Source organism: Panthera tigris, chromosome D3 (assembly GCF_018350195.1).
Source record: "Panthera tigris isolate Pti1 chromosome D3, P.tigris_Pti1_mat1.1, whole genome shotgun sequence".
Taxonomy (NCBI): domain Eukaryota; kingdom Metazoa; phylum Chordata; class Mammalia; order Carnivora; family Felidae; genus Panthera; species Panthera tigris.
Window position 1 is genome coordinate 65298316 of NC_056671.1, and position 22689 is coordinate 65321004.

The following is a 22689-nucleotide window of genomic DNA, read 5'->3' on the forward strand; positions in this document are numbered from 1 at the left end:
ACAGGTACAGTTATGGTACCCAAGACCTGAAGAGCATAAGTAACTTATCTAAGATTCCCAGCCATTACATTTGGGAGGTATGATTTGAACAAGGCTGATTAACCCTACTTGCACTCTTCATTCTTTTTTTAAAAAAATTTTTTAGGTTTCTTTATTTTTGAGAGAGAGAGAGAGAGAGAAGGAGAGAGAGAGAGAGAGAGAGAGAGAGAGAGAGAGAGAGAACAGGAGCGGGGGAGGGGAGAGGGGCAGAGAGAGAGGGAGACACAGAATCCAAAGCAGGCTCCAGGCTCTGAGCTGTCAGCACAGAGACTGATGTGGGGCTCGAACCCATGAACCGTGAGATCATGACCTGAGCCAAAGTCAGAAGTTTAACCGACTGAGCCACCCAGGTGCCCCTCTTCTTCTTACATTATGCTCCCACTACTCTTTCCTGTGACAAGAGGTTGACAATGGTAGAACACAGTGGCCGAGAATATGAGACCCTCCAAGGTAGGAACGTGGATGCCTAGGAGGTTCCTGCATCTCACATATCACTCCTTGTTGCTTTCTAGTTAAAGAATTACCCGGACTTAGAAGGAGGAGTGTATGTTCAATGTTATTTCCTAACGAGGTATTTAAACCTCCAAAATCCTAACACCATTGCAGAGTATTCCACAGCACAGAATTTAACCCCAGATTTTCTCTGCTTTCTCATGGATTCAGCTGTGTAACTCTTGATAAGCTGTGTAAGTTTTGTCTTCTCAACTGGACTTTAAGCTTCTATGGCCAAGAACCTTGTCTAATGCTTTTTTCCCACATAGTAAGTGCAAATCATACTGATCAGTTGATTTGAATGGCCATATTAATAACCATACTCTTATTCATTGCTGCAAAATCTATTTTTGAATAAAAGCATCCACATGGTATTTTGCTATTTGTGAATACTTCAACAAGTGCAGAATGCCTTGATTCCCATGACAGCCCAGTGAGGAAGATTTGGATTGTCTCTCCCCTTCCCAAAGATGATCACATATATAATTTGACCAAAGTCATGGAGCAAAGTTTGAAGGTGGCAGAACTGAGACACAGTGCAGGTTGTTCAAACCCAGACCTTGTGCCTCTCTCAGCTGCCATATCACCACAAATAAGTGGAGTGTCTTATTTTGGAGTAGCCATTCTCTTTGCAGTATGCCCAAGCATGTGCACACTAGCACACTCACAGGTCAGTTCATCTCAGGCTACATTGCTTTCTATCTCCCACACTTTCTCTTCTTAGAATAGAAGCCTGTGGTTTTGGCCCACCAGAGTTAGGCAAGGAAAGAAAGGAGAAGAGATTTAGAGGACTTCAGTGCTAATGTTTTGTCATCTCCTCTCCCTTTCCCACAGGGTGGGGAAGTACCCCTTTCATTCTGGGACACTTATTTAGGGTCAGGAGAATAATAAAACTTCTGAGACTCCTGAAACATTTCCACTACTGAGCCATAGAGGCAAAATGGGAGGAAATAATATATTGGAGAGAGATGGCAGCCAGGGTGGGGGGGCAGCATTTGGATAATTCTTGAGCAAAATCATTACTGTTTGCAAAAATGAAAGGAGTCTGCAGTACGCCCAAATCTATGGGACTTTATTTCATACAAATGGCACCATAGGAATGATCATAATGATAGCAACAGACCCAGGATCCCAACTTGGCTGCCTCATGTTTGTCCAGAAATAATTTAGAAGTATGTAAGTGGAAGAAACACAAAGAGAAGGAAAGGTGAAGAGTAAAGATAAGAGTGATTCATAAATTGAAAGATGATATTTTTTTTCTTCTATGGAATAATGCATTCAGTAAGGAAACAAGTACATCTTCAAGGGCACCGAAGGAGCACTGCACTTTAGATATTGAAAATGGAAGCACCAAAAAGAATGTGGCCAAAATGCTTAACAAGGAGGGTGATATTTTATTTCTTTAGTAATTGCCAACCATTGAAGCTCAAGTTGACTCTGAATATGTATTCTTGGAAACAGGGACAAAAGAACATAAAGAGATAATCTGGGAAAGTGGATGGCAGGATTTTTTTTTCTTCCAAACAAGAGGAAAGAGAAGGGCAGAGTACAGTCAAAGATTGAGTGTCGGGCGTGCTATTTCTAAGTTTGTCTTCTCAGACATGGTGCTGACAGGCGATTTTTGGTGGAGAGGGATGGGAGGAAGAGATGTCAAAAAGCTAACGACTCCCACAGCAAACTCTGACAGAGTTCAGGAAAGACCAGTTCTAGCACTAGAGAATTTTCTATTTTCTAAGTTTGTTTAAATATACACAGATGACAAGTTGGCCCGAAGCAAAATTGTGAAGTAAGAGAACATTGGCTTTAGGGCTTTATGAATCAATCAATCATTGGATATTTATTGAGCAACTCCTGTGCACAAGGCATCATGCTGGGGAAGTCTGAGCACATGCCACATGAATCCCTGCCCTCAAAAAACCTACTGTTTAGTTAGGAGGGCACAAGTTGCTATACCCAGAGGAGATAAATAATATTCCGAATAGTGTCATGAAGTACTGGGAAAAACAATATTAATGTAATGTTAAAAACAAACACTATAGTGTTTACCATGTTGCAAGATTAAAAGCTTTACAAATATTATGTCCTTTAATCCTTACAACAACCCTACGAGGTAGGTTTTGTCACTACCCTTATGTTATAGCCAAGGAAATTACAACACAGGAGTATGCAGTGACATTAGAATGGGAACCAGGCAGTATAAACCCAGAGCCTGGAGACTTAACCACTACACATGCCACCCCTTGTAAAATACCACTATGTACAATGAAAAGTAAATGAATTAGACATGCGATAAATGCAGGGGAACTCTAAGTGAGGTCATGCCTCTGTCATTGCATTGGTCCAGACTCTCACTGTGGCCTTTGAGCCCAACAGTGACCCTGAGAGTGAGGGAGGCAAGGTCACTGTTAATCATTTCTGGACAGAAATGATTGAATAACTTTCTCAAGGTCACATCATCAAAAACAACAATCTGATGAGCCAGAGCTAGAATTAAGGTCCTTGCTGCAAGTCAGAGCTTCTGACTCTGGGGGGAGCCGTCCCACTTTTCCATCTCCGCACCCCACCCAGTCCTGAGTACGTACCACCTTGCTGACATTTTTTTTTCCTTTCACAACATTAATTGAGCACATTGCTATGTGATGAACATCAAGGAGAAGATGGAACAAAGGCAGTGTCAGCATTAGCCAGAATGAGTGATCAACCCTTAAAACATGTGTGTTTATTTTAAAATTTCTATTTTGAAATAATTTTAGACTTAACAGAAAAGTTGCAAAACTAGTACAAAGAATGCCTATAAATGCTTTACCAGTTTCCCCAAATATATACATATGTATTTGTGTGTGTGCATATATATATAATTTGAAAGAGAGAGAGAGAGCGTGCATGAGCGGGGAAGAGGGGCAGAGGGAGAGAGACAGAATCTCAAGTAGGCTCCACACCCAGCACAGGGCCCAATATGGAGCTCAATCCCATGACCCTGGGATCATGACCTGAGCCCAAACCAAGGGTCAGACACTCAACTAACTGAGCTACCCAGGCGCCCAATCCAGCTTCCCCAAATATTAGTATCTTGCATAACCATAGCACAAATATAAAAACTAAGTTACTACAGTACGATTAACTAACTGTAGACTGTATTTGGATTTCACTCGTTTTTCCACTACTGTGCTTTTTTTGTTCCAGGATCTGATCCAGTATCATGTCATACATTTAGCCCTCATCCCTCCTGAGTCTCCTCTAATCGTGACAGTTCCTCAGTCTTTCTTTATCTTTCATGGCCTTCAAACTTTTGAAGAGTAGCGGTCATTAATTTTGTAGACCATCCTTCTATCTGGGGTTGTCTTATGTTTTCTCATTACTAGATTGTGGTTATGTATTTTGGTAAGAAGTCTACCTAGGAAGTGATGTGTACTCAGTGTATCAGTCAGGTGTCAAATGATGATGTCTATTTGCTGGTGATATTAACCTTTATCACTTAGTTAAGTTGGTGTTTGATAAGTTGTTCAACTGTGTGAAGTTCTATTTTTCCCTCTGAAATTAATATATCTTAGGGAGATGAGGTTATATAAATATGCTGTCTCTCTTCAAACTTTCCCCCACTAATTTTATGTTGGGGATCTTGCCAGTAACAATTCTAATGTAGTGTCTTAATGATGATTTTCCATTTCCCTATTTTTCTACATTTTTAGTAAAATTATTCTAGAAGGAAAAGCTATTACTTTTCCCACATTTATTTATTCAGATGTTGATGTATATAAGTATGGACTTATACATATTTGTTTTATCCTATTGTTCTAGATTTGGTCATTAAGAGCTCTTTTATGTTGGTCCCTATGCCATTTTGACATATCTGCATTCTTTTTAAAGCACTTCATAACTTTTTGGCACCACAATATGCCCCAGGATCATCTTGTGTTTTCTCTGAGTAGCTTTGGAATCAAAAAGGTATCTTCAAGGAGCCCTGGCTCTATCTGTTGGAGGATGGCATTTAGAAATCATGATCTGAGCACCAGGTGTGCTCATTGCTATTGTAGTGTCATTGCTCCTAATTCCTCATAGCAGACGGAGCTTGCAAATAAGTGAATGAATATTAACTTATGCACTCACATGCATCTATATTTATTTAGGTACTTATGTACATATAAGCCTTAAAAAGCCTTGAGTTCATACTCATATTTTTCATTTTAATCCAACACCACAAGGTTTATTATACCCTTTTCTCTTTTCTCATGTGTAATTTTATTTTCCAGTAGTGAAAAAGAACAGATTTTCTAACAGATTTTTAGATTTTTCTAACCTGACTCTCATTATCTACAATATATTTACTTATTTGTTCTAAACTAGAATACACATGAAATAGTTTCAGAATTATGAACCCATCCCCTTTTGAGAAGCAAATTTACTAACTATAACACAGTATTTGTGTGTAGTTCTTTTTGTCTTTTGCCTTACAGTATGGTTTTGGGCTTTTGAAAAACAGAAAGTCACATTTAACTCTTACTTGTCTTGTTTTCTGTATAGTTCATATCTCTCCTGGATGGTTATGTTGTAGAAAATTTACTTTAAGACTACACCAGCGAAGAACAGAGCATGTAGAAAATGATGCCAGAGGTGGTGAGGGGTCTACAGTCAAGGCATTCATTAATCAGTGAGTGAACCCTCTTCTTATATGCATCCGTATATTCATTCAGCCAGCAGTGGTTTATCTATGCATTGAAAAAGATTTATTGGGGGGCATATAACACATGGGCTATGAGCAACTAAATGCTGGAATTATCGAGACTATATTGGAAGTTGGAGTGAGACCAGGATGATTCTCTTCAAGTTTGTGAAAGCATTTCATGTGGAATAAGAATTAGACCTTTCCTGACTAGGTCCATTAAGCCAAACCAAGACAAATTAGTCGAATATACGGTGATGCAAATTTTCATTAAATGTAAGAAAGAATTTTCTAATTCTTAGAATGGCCCGACAATTGAATAGGCCATCTTACACAGTTATGAATCCTCATTGCTGAGAACTTCTCCAAGAGGCTAGAAAGTTGGACAGGAAGTCCTCTAAGATCCTTTTGAAAGCTGAATCTGTGTGGTTCTAAAACACACCCTTTAACACCCAGATATCCATTTGCTCTGTGTCTAACTCCTCTTTCATTTCATCTGGACCCTTGTCAAAAGCACTTGGCTTGACAGAACACTGTCAGAGATAGAAAACCTACCCAGGAATGAGAGAAATCCTGTCATATTAAGAGAGACACAATTGTAACTTCAACATTTTTAAATAAATAATTTAGTAAAAAGTACTTCAGGGATTGGTCTGAGAGGGTAACCCCATTATTTGGGGAAGTAGTATAGATACGGGCAATTCATAAGCATATATCAGTGAGTTGCATGGTTTTCAATGGTCTTAAAATTCGTGTCAGGTCAACGAATATTATTGAATACCTAATTTGTGCTGCCCATGGTCTTAGGCACTAGGGATACAACACTTATCAAAAGAGACAAAAAGTTCTCACTATTATGAAGTGTACATTCTACCAGACAGAGACAGACATCAAGTACAGTGGTTAAAGTATATAATAGGTAAAAAGGGGATGTATAAAATCACTTAAAAAAAAAAAAAGGGAGAGGGGAAAATCAGGTACACCAGGGACCAGGGTAGGAGATTGTTATATAAAGTGAAGAAGTAAGTGTGGGTCTCCTTGAGGTGACTTTGACCACAAACTTACAGGAGGAGTAGAAGTCATCACTGCTAGGCTCCTAACCACCTCTGCTTTCATGAGGCCATGTGACTAGTCCTGGCCAATAAGCTAAGAGAGGATGGAGGATGTAATGGCATTGAATTTGAGGAATTTGAATATAAATTTTGACAGGTTCATTTCCCAAGAATACCACACTAGAGGCTGAGAAGGGACTGAGGTCACTTGTTGAGGTCACTTCCCTGTGCCATGATAAGTCGCTTCTTTTAGTCATTGGCTTTATTTACATATCCTTACTCCTTTTATTTACATTCTTTAAACTTCTGTTCAGACTGAGTTATCTAAAATTCACTGAGTGTGGGGCCTCTTCATAGCTGTTAATCAAGGCTTTATTTTCATGGAGAGTTCAACAACCAAAACTCCTTATTTACATATTATATACAATATATAACTTATATGCATGTATGTTCATATATATATGTATATATATATATAAAATATATATATTTTTATATATATATAAAATTATATATATATATAATATGTCAAACATACTTAAGCAAAGGAATAGTTTTAAGATCAGGTTTTTCATACATTTCTCACATCCTCTCATGGCCATAATGTTATGAAAAGCTCACTGTAAGTAGAGGTTTTCAGTTGGTGTGTGGTTATTCCCTGGGTACCAAACACCCTTCACAGACACACTGCCAAATTACACATACAAGCTATGTGTACACTAATTTTGTTGGAACCAAAGATCTATAATTTTATAGCTGTGGCTGTCAGACTGGATGCTAAGCTGAGGGACTTGAGTAATTCTTGCTACAGGTCAGGGTAAGGAATGTGGCATGTGATCAAACAAATATCAGACAAACATCCTGTATTTTCTGTAACATGTGAGAATACTGCCTTGTGAGTTAGTGAGAGCGGAGTCTGGACAGTGACAAAATCTCTTTAAACATGACACAGATTTGAAGGGTAACCAGGCAAACAAGTGTGTATATTTATATGGGTGTCTTTATGGGTACTGGAGATCCTCCAGTTGTACTGGTGATTGTCTTGCCCTCATTGACAACTTGTTTAGAAAGTGTTAGTATTTAGTGTTCTGCCAACAATTCCAACTACTCAATCCTGTCTTAAAAATCCTCGCAATATGTACAGACACAGGCTTGCCCCATTGGGTCACTTTGTCAAACCTGAGATAGGTGGGTATGTTATAAGATGTCTACTGACATTCAATCCTCCTCGTCTAGCTAGCAATAGACAGAGCTGAGAACCTGACTGTTTCCTCTGACCTCTCAGGCTCCATACTTTACTATGTCATTTGATAACTATACAACATTGTGTGAACTACCACCCTTCTCTTGTTATCCTCACTATATTCTTCCTGGCTTCAAAAGCATGAAGATGTCACGTGCCATTCCACTGTGCTATCATCCCTTTTAGACCCATGGTAGCCATTCTTGGGAGAACTAAGTACTTTTAGGAGGGTGAGCTAATCCATGCACCCAGCACCCACCATGACACTACTAAACACGGAGATACAACCATGAACTAGGAGTGTTTTGATGTTAAAGAACAGCAAAGCTGTTGCCCCTAAAGTACTCCTGGGGCGCCTGGGCAGCTCAGTTAAGTGTCCAACTTTGACTCAGGTCATGATCTCACAGTTCGTGGGTTTGAGCCCCACATCAGGCTCTGCTGACAGCTCAGACCCTGGAGCGTGCCTCAGATTCTGTATCTCCATCTCTCTCGCCCCTCCCCCACTTGCACTCTGTCTCTCAAAAATAAATGTTGAAAAAAATATTTGTAAATAAACATTTAAAACATAAGTGAAAATAAACAAAGTACTCTGAATCCTGTGAGTCACACCCTAACAGTTTATTTAATATGGAGGACATTCCTGGGGAGGAATATGATCATCATTGTGAGGGGAAATATAAAGGAAAGAAACGAAAAGTGAGGGACAAGGGAGATGAGATGTGTGGAACACTGGGCCAACCACATCAAGGAGATGGAAGACAAAGGTACCAGGAGACCTTTAGTGACTTAAGAAATGATGACAAGGAATTGTGAAAGGCAGTAAGAGATGGGGTGATAAGTGTTTGAGTGCTGGAAAAAACTCTCTGGGATGGAGAACACTTCAGTTGCTGGTATTTCCCAGTGACTTTGATGGAAACTGGATGCTGAGCAGCATTCAAGACTACTTGGAACAACTCTGAGGAGATACACTGTAGGGAGCAGTTTGGCATGGACTGAAGGATGGCCCTGTTTGTTGTTCTTCCCTTTCAGCTCATGATTGTAAAAAGTTTACTTTCTCAGGAACTTTTGTTTGTTTTTTAAAACCCTATAGCAAACAGAGCCCATTGCTCATGATACACTACTTGACCATAAAATGTTTTGCATTGGTCTCTATTTGTTTCATGCTCATTAATCTTACTCTGCCCTGCCCCCCACCCATAAACTCCATAATCTCCAGGGAAGAGAGGGTACCATAAAGTTTTCTTCTGTAAATCCCACAGTAACCAGAACAATGTTGAAGCAAATACCGAGTGCTCAATAAATATGTATTGATAAACTATGGGTTTATTTAATACAAATATCTGCCTAAGCCCTCTGCTAGGAGCTGGGTAATGTAAATATGTCTTTTCCTCAAAATATGAGAGAAATGGGAAAAAAATCCACAAGTAGTTAATTTCCATTTAATGTTAAACAGAAATGTTGAGCACTAATATATAATAATAATATGTAATATATAAGAAACCAAAAGCAGTTTATGACCCATGCTAAACAAATGGTAGGCTATCATATGTACAACTGCTGTGACTCCATTGTTTCATAAACAATTGGATTCAAAATGACAAAGGATTTTTGTCTTTTTAAAACACATTTTTTTAATGTTTATTTATTTTTGAGATAGAGACAGAGCATGAGCAGGGGAGGGGCAGACAGAGGGAGACACAGAATCCAAAACAGTCTCCAGGCTCTGAGCTATCAGCACAGAGACCGATGCAGGGGGTTTGAACCCACGAACCTCGAGATCATGACCTGAGCCAAAGTCAGACACTTAACCGACTGAGCCACCCACGTGCCCCATAAAGGATTTTGTCTTAGCTAAAGTGAAAAGCAATGCTGCTGTTTATTTTTCCCTTCTTTGTCCTGTTGTCTCTTTGGGAGAGCAACATGCATTATGTAAAGTCAAAATACATGGCATGTGACCAATTTGGAAGCACATATATACAGTTGTGAGCAGTGTGGTCCAGCCTTGGAGCAGCAAGCAGGTGGTCACAGGTCCAGACTCCTGATATTTCTTCTGGTTGGGTGGGCATGGGTGGGAGCTGGTAACTGCTGTGGGTCAGGCTGGTCAAAGGTGGAGCTCCACATGACAGGTGAGGCTGGATAGTCATACCAGATCATGAGAGTAATTGGAAAGGTCCAGAGTTCAGCAAATTAGAGCCTCATTTTGGTGTGTGCATGTGTGTGTGTGTGTGTGTGTGTGTGTGTACTAAATGGATGGGAGGAGGTTGAGGTTACCAGTAATGATCACTGACAGAAGGAGGTAAGGCCCTGAGGTTGAGTCATGCTTCCAGAAGGAGACCTGAATAGGCCAAGTTTTATAGTGCCAAATCAAGATAAAACTTTGAAAATGACCTGAATTTGATTCCCAAGGGTCTGCCCTTTCATTTTCATTAATAGGGCACTCCTTACCCAAAAGCAGAATGGATGGGAAGGATTTCAGTGTGCTGAGAACTTTCTTCTCATTTGTTTTTGGCTGATACCTATAGGTCTTTACCTTGAAATAAAACTTTGCTTTAACACAGATTTGCCATATAGGGGAGCACAGTAAACTTTTAGCTGCTTTTATAGATCAATGAGGGTGTTCTTTAAAGCCATCCACACAGGGCTGAAAATAGAGAGCAGGCATGGTAAATGAGTAGTACAGCTAATGGCACCAGTGTCCATACCCCCTTTGTACAGTGGGGGCCCCACTTCCAGGTAAAGAAGGCTAGTAATGCCTCTGTTTGAAATTCAAGCTGGATTTGCAAAACTTAACCAAGTCATAAGAGCAAAGGGAAATAGTAGTTCTTGTAAGAATCAAGCCAGCATTTCCCCAAAGGAAATGCCCTCTGTTGTGTAGACATCTTAGTGGTTGGGCCAGTTTAGTTTTAGCTCTCTCTAGCAATGTTTTTTTCTCCCTTGAGAGGTGATTCTAGAGTCTAAAGACCATGCTATCCTAGATCCTAGAAAATTCAGGGAATTCACAGCTTGAATGTAAATATAGGCTGATGGTTTAATTATAAGTCACGACTTTATGAAAAAGCAGGAAGCAACTGAAAAGTGACTTTAAAAGTACCAGCAAAACATGCAATGATAAAAAGATACCTAAACCAGCAACCAAATCCCTTCTGGGTGAACCTAGATATTAGATAAACTCTACACGGAAAAGTCTGTCAGGAATCTTGCTATTGCAGGTGTCAGAATAATGGAACCAACTGGCTTAAATAAAAGGGTGATTTTTTGGTTCATATAACTGAAATGTCTAAGGTTTCAAGCTCAGATGAATCAAGCAGTTCTAACAATATCATCAGAATGGGTTTTTCTCCATCCTTCCACTCTGCTTTGCTATGTATTGATTTCATTTTCGGTGACTCTGTACATTGCAGAAGTAAAATGATCATCCAGCAGTTCCAGGCTTACATCCCCGTAACTGTAAGTTTAGCAAGAGAGAATGCCTCTATTATGGTACTCCTGACAGAATGCTTCTATTATGATATTGCCTTTTTGGCTCTAATTGGGTCACATGGCTCTAATTGAACCAATCTCTGTGGCCAGGGCAATTGGATGCTGTGATTGGTCAGGTGTGAGTCACATTCCTCTCTCTGAACCTGGAGGTAAAATCAAGATACCACTCAAATCATTGACACTGAAGTGGTTGGGGAGAATATTTTTCAGGAAGAAGAGTTTCTCTTTCCAAATCAAGAGGGAATGGATGGTGTACAATAAAACCATCAAACACCACTATAGTCTAGAGTCAGTTTTTCTCTGATAATGTGTGTTTGTTGTGTGTTTGTGGTAGGGGGTGGCAAAGAAGAAAAGAGGAAGCACAAAAAGGTGGGCAGAGTAGCAAGGTCTCCAAAGAAAAGTCTGAAAGTCTATAAAGAAAGCATTAACAAGGAGCTGGGAGGTAAGATGTAGGACAAATAGGAGAGCAAGCCAGATTCAGTATGTTAGCACAGATTGTTCTTTGAGTGGAATAAAATCCTCTTCTTTTTTTGGAAATTAAAACTTAACTGTGACTTCTGCAAGTCCCTTTTCTTCTCTGGGCTCAGGGTAATCATCTGTGAAATGACATGGAAGGGTGAAGAGGATTTAAGTCCACTGAACACTAAGGTTCCATTATGCTGAAAATTTATGTCATATTTAATGTTTAATGAATTTTATTTAGTTTGAATTATAATTTCAAGACAGGACTAATGAGGATTACCTAATACAAGAAATACTTAATTCAAGAAAATGTAATACAGTTCACCTCTACTTCCTTATATTTTTGTATTCCATTTATGTGACAATGGGCTTGCCAGGAGTCCCTTGTATTGGTGATAGTACAACCTAACTGACCAAAAGTGGTACCCAAAACTTTGAGACCTTATATATAGTGCTTGGAGCAGAGGCCAAAGTGAATTGATCAGCTGTAATTTGTCTGTGTAGTTTCACCCATGTTGATCTTCCTGGGTCAATTCAGGCAAGGTGTGTGTTGTTCTCATTAGTGAAATTAAACATCTGTCTTAATGAGAAAACTTTAGTCTGCTACTAGCTTAAATATTAAGACTTGAACAATTTACTAAACTTGTAGTCCCTTTTTTTCTCTTATATTATTGGAAGTCTTTGGGATTAAATGATGCCTTAGCCATTGTTTTCCAAGGCTAAGACCCAGCCATAGATCTTTTATTACCTTTGCTCATAGATGCAGTCCAAGTTTTTATAAGATCCAGGTTTTTCAAATGTCTGATTTTTCCACAGTTATGAACATTTTATTAACATGGCTTTGTTCTGTAAGTCATCCATAGAGTAGGAAATCCATGCTCCAGCAAATTCATATTTTTTTCAGAACAAGATATTGCCAGTCAACAGATGTTGAAGGTGGGAACCACCAAAGCCCAACAGAGTAAGGGCAGTGTCCTCAGATCCTTTATAATGACTTCTGTAATAGTATTTCAGGCCTTACCCAAGGGAGTGTGACTCATAATTCTCTGTGACCTCCCTGATAACTCTCTTGTCCTCTTGAACATCATTTACTCTTCATTGAACACACCCTAGGCTCCCTTGAGAATGTTATTCTTGGTGTGAATTCCTCAAGCACAGCTCTGCCAAGAACAGTTTTTCCAGTCTTGATTCTCTGCCTGATGAATGAGTTTGAAGGTCTCTTCCAGGGAGAACTATAGAGGTGCATGAACTGAATTCTCTTTTTAAAGCTCCTTCCCACCTTGCAATCTTTCCGTTACTCATGCTAAGATTATGTTTCTCTGTAATGCTTAAGCATTACCCCTGGAAAGGGGTGGTAGTGGGTAGGAACAAGTAAAGTACTGTTTTTCATGTTTCACAGAATATGTGGTACCTGTTCCACATTTTGAGTGACTTTATTTTTGGATGAAAGTAACAATGAAAGAGTATATGTACATAACAGGAAGAAGAAACAAATACTTTGCTAAACTCCTATATGAGAAAAGCTGTATGCATCCCTAAGAATGGAAACATATAGGATAAACTCAAGTACTGAGTAAACTTGAATAAAGGTAATGGGATAGGTAGATTTACAACAATGAGATAGTGTAAAGATAGCAGGGTATAAAAGAAAGTCCATGAGATTTAGAAGAACCACAATTATTTCCTCTTTTAAATTGGATGTGATGGTACCTGTGTGCTAGGGCTATTATGAGTGATAAATGAGATAATAGATGCAAAGAACTTAAAATGGTGTATAGCTGTATTAGTTGCTCCAAAAAAGTGATTTTCTCTAGAGGCACTATGCCTGCAGTTCTGCGTTTTACCACCAGGTGGAAGTAGTCTCATTAAAGATAGTAATTGAATGATTCATTTTTTGCTGAGTGATTATTATCTGCAGATAAAAATCCTCATCTTCATTACCTTATATTCCAGTAGGGAAGATTGGCATATTAAAAAAAATGAATATATACAAATATGTAGGTTGTTGATAAGTCCTAAGAAGTCAAATAAGAGAATGAAGAAGAAAGGTACTACTTTTGACAATATAGCGAAAACACTTTGTGCAGATGACATTTAAGCAGAGACTCAAATCAAGAAGGGGAATGAGCTATGGCATGCATCTCAGAGGAGAGTGCTCCGGACAGTTGTAAAAGCAAACGTGCAGGCCCAGAGGTCTGGTGTTTGGGGACAGTAAGGAGACGTGTGGGTTAGGATGGAAGTGTGTGAGGCAGAGTATGTTGGGAAATGGGGTCTGAGAGACAGCTGGGGTAGATCATTAGAGCCCTCTAGGCCATGGTGAGGAGACATTTCATGGCATGCATACCTCACTTATTCATACTTTTAGCCAGTTCACTATCATGTGTAAATCAGGGGCTATGCTGATGAGTCCAAAAGGATAAAATGATTCACAAGGACCAGGCAGAAATGGACCGCAAAATATTCAGTGGAGCTTCATGGTCCTTGAAACAGAAATATACACAAAGTGCAGAAGGAGCATAGGAGAGGCTCTTATGTCTAAGGAAATCAAGACAGGCTCTTAGGAGATCAGCTTTGAAAAATGAAACATGAGTGAATTTTTCTAGGTAAAGACAAGGGAAGTAGTGAGGTAGGATAAACATGCCAAGTAACAGCAGTATGACATTAGTGAGCATGACAACTTCAGAAACACAAATGGTATCGGATAGAGAAAGCCCATAATCCTGGCCATGATTTTTTTCCTTTAAGCATTGTTGCATTCAACAAGTGTAGGTATTAGACATTACCTATTTATGTTACCATTGAGTTAGAATACCATTTGGAACAAGTTCAAAATAAATTCTGTTCCTAGGCATAGATTGGTGCCATATGAATAACTGAATTATCATCAAGCCCTCCTAAGTTAAACTATATTTTATTGGTCTCCAAACTCCCGTGCAAGGCTGAATCCCTGTACCAGTATCCAAGACAACCAACAGCATAATGGTTGATAGCTAGACCTGACCTCCCACTCTAGCCCTGGCTATTCCTATCAGCAATATAACATTTTATTATATTATTTTATTACATATGTATTTTATTATATATGTAAATCTGTATTACATATATTTAATTGCTCGTCTTCTCTGATAGACTTAGATCCAATAATGATGTTAACAATCATCCTTGGCCTTTACCCTTTTTGTTCCATCCCATTACTTTAAAACTTCCCCCAAAACATAGAGTAACACAAATGTACCATTTTCCTTATCTCACTGCAGTCATCCACACATCCCAGGAAAAAACACTTCAGCTGATTTTATGGGAAACCTGTAATGCACCACTTGAATTTCCTTGCTGGATGAGAAATGAATAGCATCTAGCATCTTACAGTTGCCAGTTCTGCCATGTTATTAGTAGTGTGATCTTGGATAAATGACCATATTTTATGAATCTGAGAAGCCAAAGATTGTAAGATGAATCCTCACTTCAGATGTATTAATGTGAAAAAAAAAAAGAAAAGGGGGGAAAAAAGCCAACACTGATTCTAAGATGGCATCAGTGTTTTAAGGTGCATTCCATTCCAGAATGTTAAAATGTGAAAAATGTATTTGATTTAAGATCTGTGAAATATACCCTTAGTTTTTCTAAGCCTCAGTTTCTACCTAATAAGGTTGTTGTGAGGATAAATGAGATAACACACTTAACACAGGATCTGTTTGATATATTAGAGGCACACAAATATATGCACAGGGTCCAAAAAGTCCCCATCCTTTCTTAGCCTGTTTTTATTTTTTTATTTTTTTATTTTTATTTTTTTTAATGTTTATTTATTTTTGAGACAGAGAGAGACAGAACACGAACAGGGGAGGGTCAGAGAGAGAGGGATACACAGAATCTGAAACAGGCTCTGGGCTCTGAACTGTCAGCACAGAGCCCGACGCAGGGCTCGAACTCACGGACCGAGAGATCATGACCTGGGCTGAAGTTGGACGTTCAACCAACTGAGCCACCCAGGTGCCTCATCTTAGCCTGTTTTTAAAAGGGACTTCCATTTTCCCACCTTCTGAACATATTTAGCATTCACATGAATATAGCCTGATAGTATGGATTTCTCCCAATAATTACAACCTGGTCTTATACCACCTCTCCCTCCATCCCAGAACTAGCTCCTTGTGATTATCCACACATAGGAGGACTTTGTCTATGAGGCTAAATTCACATGGTTAGGGTGCTCCCCCAAACACCGCTAAATTCTGTGATAATCACTGTGACTTTGTGGTTTAGTGAATATGTGGAAATTTACACAGGGCCTTCTTTAGGAGCTTCCCGTTGAAATACATAGCCCATGAGATGAATCAGTGGTTTCCTCATAAAGTGTGGGTTTTTCTGATACTAATTAAGTGTCTCATCTGTGTGTTTGGTGAGAAGAACATGAGATTTCCTGTTAAGTCAGGGTTTCTCAACCTTGGCACTGGTGACATTTGGGGTCAGATAATTATTTTGTTGTAGGGGCTGTCCTCTGCATAGTATGATGTTAGCGGCACCCCAGGCCTCTGCTCACTAGATGCCAACAGCATTGCCCAATTGTCTCCAAACATTGTCAAATGTCTCCTGGGGGTAGGCAGAATTTCCCTGTTAACACCCATTGTGGTAGAGCTTTGGAGGCAGGAATTCTGACTTTGGCTGGATACCTGGCTTGGGCAGGAAATAGGTAATATTGGCTTACCTAACTCACAGGGTCACTCTGATGGTAAAAAGCAAAAAGCTCATGAAGTGTTATAAAATGTTATATAAAAATTTTTTCTTTACAAATATTCTTCTCTTTCTGAAAGCTGGAGGGTGATCATCGTTTATTTTGCTTTGTAAACGGCATAGTTGCTGACTGATACTTACTAGTGCACATTCACTATATATGATGTGTGATATAGAAATACTTGGTAAGTATTATCTCACAACAGCCCCCAAAGATAGGCAACATACATACCCATTTCATAGATGGGAAGCAGAAATATAGAGATGATAAGCAACATGATGCACATGCATGTGAATTGTGGAACTGAGATATTCAGCAGACATTCTGGCCGCATAGCCTGGCTCTGATCTGTTCTATAGGCCATGGGGAAGGTTTACGTCTTCCTCAGCAAATATCCACTGAGGATCCAGTGGGCCAGTTCCTGTGCTGGGCAGCCAGTGATAAAAGAAAACATAACATGGTGGCAATAGCAGATTGTCTGAGATATGTTTTAGAATAATTACAAAGGAGCAGTAGAAAGACTTTGAAATTTACCTACAATATTTTCCAGAAAAAACAGGCCTCTTGAAACATTTCTGATGAATTTATGTGCAAAGGTGACATTTTCTCACACTGGCCAGGCCCTGCTCATATGTCATTTTGATGGCTTGCAGTATAAAAAGGATGAATTTAGTCAGTCTTTCTTTTGTTGTCAACCTGTTGGAACGCAGTGACTTGACTGTATTTTTCTCTTTTGAACTGTTTTTAGAATGATCTGGATATAGTTTTAACATTATCTTCTAATACTGCAGATTTGGGGGAGGGGAGAAGCATAGTATATGGCTTTACTTCCATCTTAAGCCATGAACAGATGAACCCAGCTGTACAAAACAGATTTACTTTTTTGCCAGGAGTCAAAGTCTCTTCCATGTTTATAAGAAATTGTGAGCCTTTTTGCTGTGCAGGGCTCTGAATGAGAAACAAAAAGGTTTTAGATACAGCCTCTGCCTGCCCTCAAGAAGCTTACAGTTTTCCAATAACATGTATATATATCTTATATATCCATGTAATCCATGATAGAAGCGATCATTGATAGAGAACCCATGAGACATTGAAAGAAATTTTATAAGGAACCTCGGCACTATTGACACTTGGGGCTGGAAAAATTCTTTGTTGTGGAGGGCTATCCTATGCATTTAGGATATTTAGTAGCATTCCCTGGCCTCTAATGACAAGACGCCAGAATTAACCTCCCCTCCTGCACTTGTGACAACCAAAACTGGATAATTGCTAAAGTTGCCCCTGGTTGATAACCACTGATTTAATTGTAATGAGCTTGCTTTCCTGCTGCATATTTTTACTCCACAAACCAGGAAATTGAGGCTCCAAGAGAGTGACTAACTTTCCCAGGAGCACAGGGCTAATGAGGGGCAGAGGAAAGATTTGAGTGGGGTCTTCCTGATTTTAAGTGTTGTGACCACACCACCACACTGCCTGCTGGATTCTAAGGGCCCAGGATGCACACTAGTGGAAATCAGCACAAGGACACTGCATCGGCCTGAAGAGGCTGAGCATGTGAGAGAAGGGGCCTCAATGTAGACAGGTGGGATGGATCAGAGAGGAGGGCAGGATAGCCCAGGTTCAGGAGCATACAAGAATTCTGAGGGGCTGTGGAAAGTCTGGGAGGGGTAAGGGAATGATTTGATCCAAGTGGGTTGAGGATCCACGTTTGGAGAGTAGTATCTCCACCACCAAGTGTTTAAGTCTATACAGGGGTCTGCTGTCTCACAGGCCACAGTTTATAGTGATTTTATGCTCCTTCAGGCTCTAGTTTTCCTTCAGCATAACATTTCTACAGGTCCTGGAAGAGGAACACAGTCTGGATGGTTGTCTGTGACCCTTAGGCCTCATGGGAGGCATTTGTCATTCGGGTTTCCCTCTCTGGAGCACTGAGCAGTCCTGCCAGCCCCAGAGACTGCAAGGAGAAATAAAGTGCTGGACAGTGATGCTTATTCCCCATGCAGTCTGGCTTTTGGCCCCTGCCTTTACCTCCTTAATAGTCCCCAAAGAGGCAGATGTGGTAAATGCAGTTCCACCCTTCTCACCTCTCCCCACCACCAGCATCTCAGTCTTCCTCTGTCTTTATCTTCATATCTCCTCTCTCTCTGCCCTCTGCTTTGAGAATTCCTGTGCATGTTTGTCAATCTGTCACGGGTCTCCAGCCCCCCACCCCCACCAAGTCCCTCCACCCATCACCTCCTTGGCTCTGTCCTGAACATCAGTCTGTGTCTGTCAAAACACTGACAGTGCTTCTCCCTGCTCAGAGAGCGTCAGATCCCATCTGTACCACAAACAGTCTTCCAGGTCTATTTTGCCTATCACTTCTGAACACTTGCTATTTAAATTCCAAATCATTTTTATGGGGGTTAACAGTGCCCCTGCTATTCTTGGAGTTTACTCACTACATCCCCAACTCAGCCACCTTATTTGTGTGCTCCTAGACTCATATATATACACACTTGCACACACATAAATGTATACTCGTACACATGCACGTGCAGACACATGAATAATGTCTTGCCCACTCCATCACTGCCATAAGCATCAGGCTGGGTTAATTGTCCATCTGTATGTTAAACGAACAGCAGAATGTCTGAGATCATTCCCGCTTTCAAAGACCACTTGAATCATTGGGAAGAAAAAAGAAATATGGGATAGCTTAGATTTTTTTGTTTGTTTCTCCAGGCCCTTTCCAATCAAAATTTAATTATGTGACTATGTCAGTTGAAATATGTTGAGAATGCTTGTCATCATTCTCTCTCACCTCTCTTAGATGCTAGAGGGGAATTTAGAAGTATTTCTTGGTAAATAAAGCAAGCCCATCACTTTCCCTGCTTATTAGTAGAAATAAGATCACTCCACAGCAGGAAAAGTGAAGTAATCCTGCCTCATCATGATGCAGGACTCCTGAGGCAGATCCTATACCTTTCTGTTAATATTAAACACTTCCAGGTCCAATGATACTCAGCAACCAAGAGTATAAAATAGAGAATAAGCAGTCAAACAGTCTCAGCTCTAGGATCAGAAGTCAACCTTGTTCACCAGAGCTCTGGCAAGTGGCTCAACTCCTGAACTGCTCTAGTTCAGATGCCTGCCTACCTCTGAGGGCATTCCTGACCTAGGCCCTGCTTTCTGCCTGCTTCTTGCTCGTGTAGCTGCTTTTATACTGGAGTTAAGTCTTACTCTTTGAATCCATGCCTAGAATGCCAAGTCCTGGCCAGTTGCATGCTGGCCCAGCTTACTCCCCTGTGGCAGTGAAGGCCTTTGGGTCAAAGAGTTTGTACTACTACCAGGCTAATGCAAATAGAATGAGATGCTGAGCCATTGAACCCCTGGCCTGATTTGAAAGAGGGGGTTTGAGACCTGGTGCCAACTCCAGAAGAGAAGTCCACCCTGCCCTTTTTAGTAAGGCCTGGCTTAGAATGGCATGTGAGGAGTCTGCTGTGAGTGAGAGTAGACCCAGCATCTGGGGTACTTCTGTTCGGAGTCATGAGGCACTCAAGTTACATGGATCCCAACTTAACTCTATAGTTTGTCATTTTCAAGTCTGGAGTTATTCCAAAAGCCAGGGAAAGGTCCCTAATCTATTGTGTGCTCAGCTGGCATTGAAGCCCAAGTTGTATCATTCCACCACACCAACACCATCCCAATTTTTGCAAATCATGTGCCTTTCTATTTTTCTCATAAAAGCCAATCAAAGGGTCTGACCTCAAAGAATCATCTCATAAAAGACACAGGATTTGTCAAAAGATAATGGCCTTTTGCCAGAGGGAAATGCCAAGGCCCAGCCTCATCTACTCTGGAGTATCTCCATGTCTAGGAGACATCTGCCCTAGATGTATGAAGCTGGACAGTGGGGCAGACCGCAAAGATGGGATTTCAAAATACAACAAAGCATCTCTCTGCCTGAGGTCAGTTTATACCAGTTGGATATTCTGTGTTCTTTGTTTCCCCTTATTCTCTCCTTTCTCCTTTTCCTTACCCACTTCCTTCCTTTTTTCCTTCCTTACCTTTTGCCTTCCTCATTTACTTTGTATGCATTTGCATGAGTGCCATTTGTGATTTTATTAAATATCAAAAGAATAAAAGCATTTATAAAATATACATGGACTATGAAAACTAGCAATATAATCAACACTTGCACACCATCACTGAGTAGAAACAATAGGCCATGGTCACACCTTGAAACTCCTATCTCATTTTCTTCCCTCCCCCATTAGAACTAATCACTGCCCCTACATTGTGTGCATCTGATTTGTGATGCTCATGACCTGTTGAGACTTTTACAATCCCAAAGTTCCCCAGACACTGAGCCATTACCTCCTGTAAGAAAAAATTTCCCTCCAACTTTGAGAAGATGACAGGAGGGACATTTGTGAACACTGTAGTCTTTTTCTTATTAATAAACATGGGAGATATTAAAAACTAATTTATCATCATCCAACATCATCCAAGAGAAACCCGCAAATCAATAACAGCCCATGATTCCAAAGCTACTTAATATTATGTGTGAAAAAGTTTTAAATGTTATTAAATTTAGCATATATAGCACTGCCTTATTCAGACTTCTAAGATCTATGTTCAAGAGGTTCCTGTTGTGTTTTCTTCTTACTTTTTTTCAATTCCCGGTTATGAATTTTTTTGGAACTTTCACTCACATGAGGTTTTCTTTTAGATATGGAGACATTCTCCACAGTGGATTCATATCCTACACTCTCTTATGAAATCACTCAAGACTTCAGTAGTCAGCCACTACGCACATGTGACTATTGAGCACTTGAAATATCCCAGTTGAGAAGTGCTGTAAGTATAAGCTGCACACTGGATTTCGTATGGAAAAAGAAATTAAATTATCTCATTAAGCCTGGTAGTATTGATTCCATGTTAAAATTATAATACTTGGGTATTTTGGGTGAGATAAAATATATTATTAAAATTAACTACACACATTTTTTTTTAGTGTTTAAAATATGACTAGTAGAAAATTTAAAATAGTCTGTGTGGTCTACATTTCATGGCTTGCATTCCATTTCTATTGGGTACTCTGTCTTAGAGTATCAGACGGAACAGGATATAATCAACCATCAGATTGTGTTATACAAGCTATAGGTACAGTATAAGTTCTTGACCTTTTGCCCTCAAACCCATTCCTTACCCTGCTCCTACTTTGCTTTGTACCACAGGGGGGCTGCTGCTTGCCAGACTGTTTCCCAAGTTCCAGTGGAAGCTACTGGATACAGTCAGTGGAAGGCACTATTAGGGAGATGGAGAGAGGATTTCTTTCCTCTCTGCTTCTACTTTGGCAGTGTTTTGACAGGTGCTGTGTCATCAGCATGCTTCAGGTCCCTACTAGACAAACCACTCTAGGGCTCCAATCCCCCGGTTCCCTGCCCCAGGTAGAGGGTTACCTGGACCCTGGGCTTTGGTAACAGAACCTTCTCCCTTCATTCTTTCAGCCCAGAGGGGGTGGCCTTCTGCTTCTACACTGGATTGTCATCTTTTGTACCCCCTGTGTCACAAATTCCATTTTCTTTTCCTGGCTGGACACTGACTGATCCAAAACCTAAATGAAGGGAGAGGTTGGCCCCAGAGCTGGAGAAGATGATGGAACACAAAATGAGGGTTTGAGGACTGGAAGACTCTCAAAAGTGATCAAGTGCCCCTTTTAGGCTGGAAGAGAGGAACTTAAGTGGGGATGTAAGGAAGGGGAGAGAGAAAGAAAAAGAAAAATTCAGGTGAGGGGGCTAGCCCCGGAAAAGGCTCAAATGTCGGGATGTGCAAGTTCTGTTCAGAAGACAGGGAAGAAACCATCCAATGGGATGGAAGAGTTTGGTTTGGTTTGATTTTATTTTAATACACTTTTGATTCTGGAATAATGTGGACATCCAAGGTTTACAGAAAAGTTGTGAAGATATTACAGAGATATTCTCATATACTCCTTACTCAGAGTCCCCTAATATTAACATCTTACATGACAATGGTAACTTGAAAGGTTTCTTTTAAATGTGAGTGATACATTCTATTGGCAGAGTAGAAGCAGATTATAAGAGGATCTATATTCGTTTCCAAATTTTAGAATTTGAAGGGGTCTTGGGGACCTCTCATCTAATCTTTTCCTTTTATAAGAAACTCAGTGTCTTTTTATTCACTCACTAAAAATAAATTACAGTCCAGGCACTGGTCTAAAGTGGTAAGCCGAGGGTAATATAGCTCGTTAGTGGAAGAATTGAGACTAGAGCTAGATGCTTCTTCCGTGGAGTCCAGCGATTATTCCCTCAGCCACTGTGTTGTTATTGGGGCAGAGGGATTTACAGAGAACCACAACCAGAGTTTTATGCATGACATTTCTCAGGGCCTGGGTCTGTGCAGGTCTGTACTTTGGGGTGCATGTCAGACCTCAATTGAGGGAATCCACAGCTGCCCCACATTTCTTCAGAGTAGCAATTCTTAACTTTGTGTCCCCGTTAGAATCACCTGGTGAGCTTGAAAA

The 22689-nt window shown here is 40.1% G+C and overlaps 1 protein-coding gene across 9 annotated transcripts in view; it reads left to right on the forward strand.

The window, feature by feature from the left end:
- SLC14A2 (solute carrier family 14 member 2) overlaps window positions 1-22689 on the forward strand; it is a 424168-nt gene that overhangs the window by 30875 nt on the left and 370604 nt on the right. For all 9 annotated transcript variants that reach the window (XM_042962175.1, XM_042962166.1, XM_042962170.1 and 6 more), the window contains one exon: window positions 5053-5179. The gene's annotated coding sequence lies outside the window, so the exon portion shown is untranslated. The remainder of the gene's footprint in view (window positions 1-5052; window positions 5180-22689) is intronic.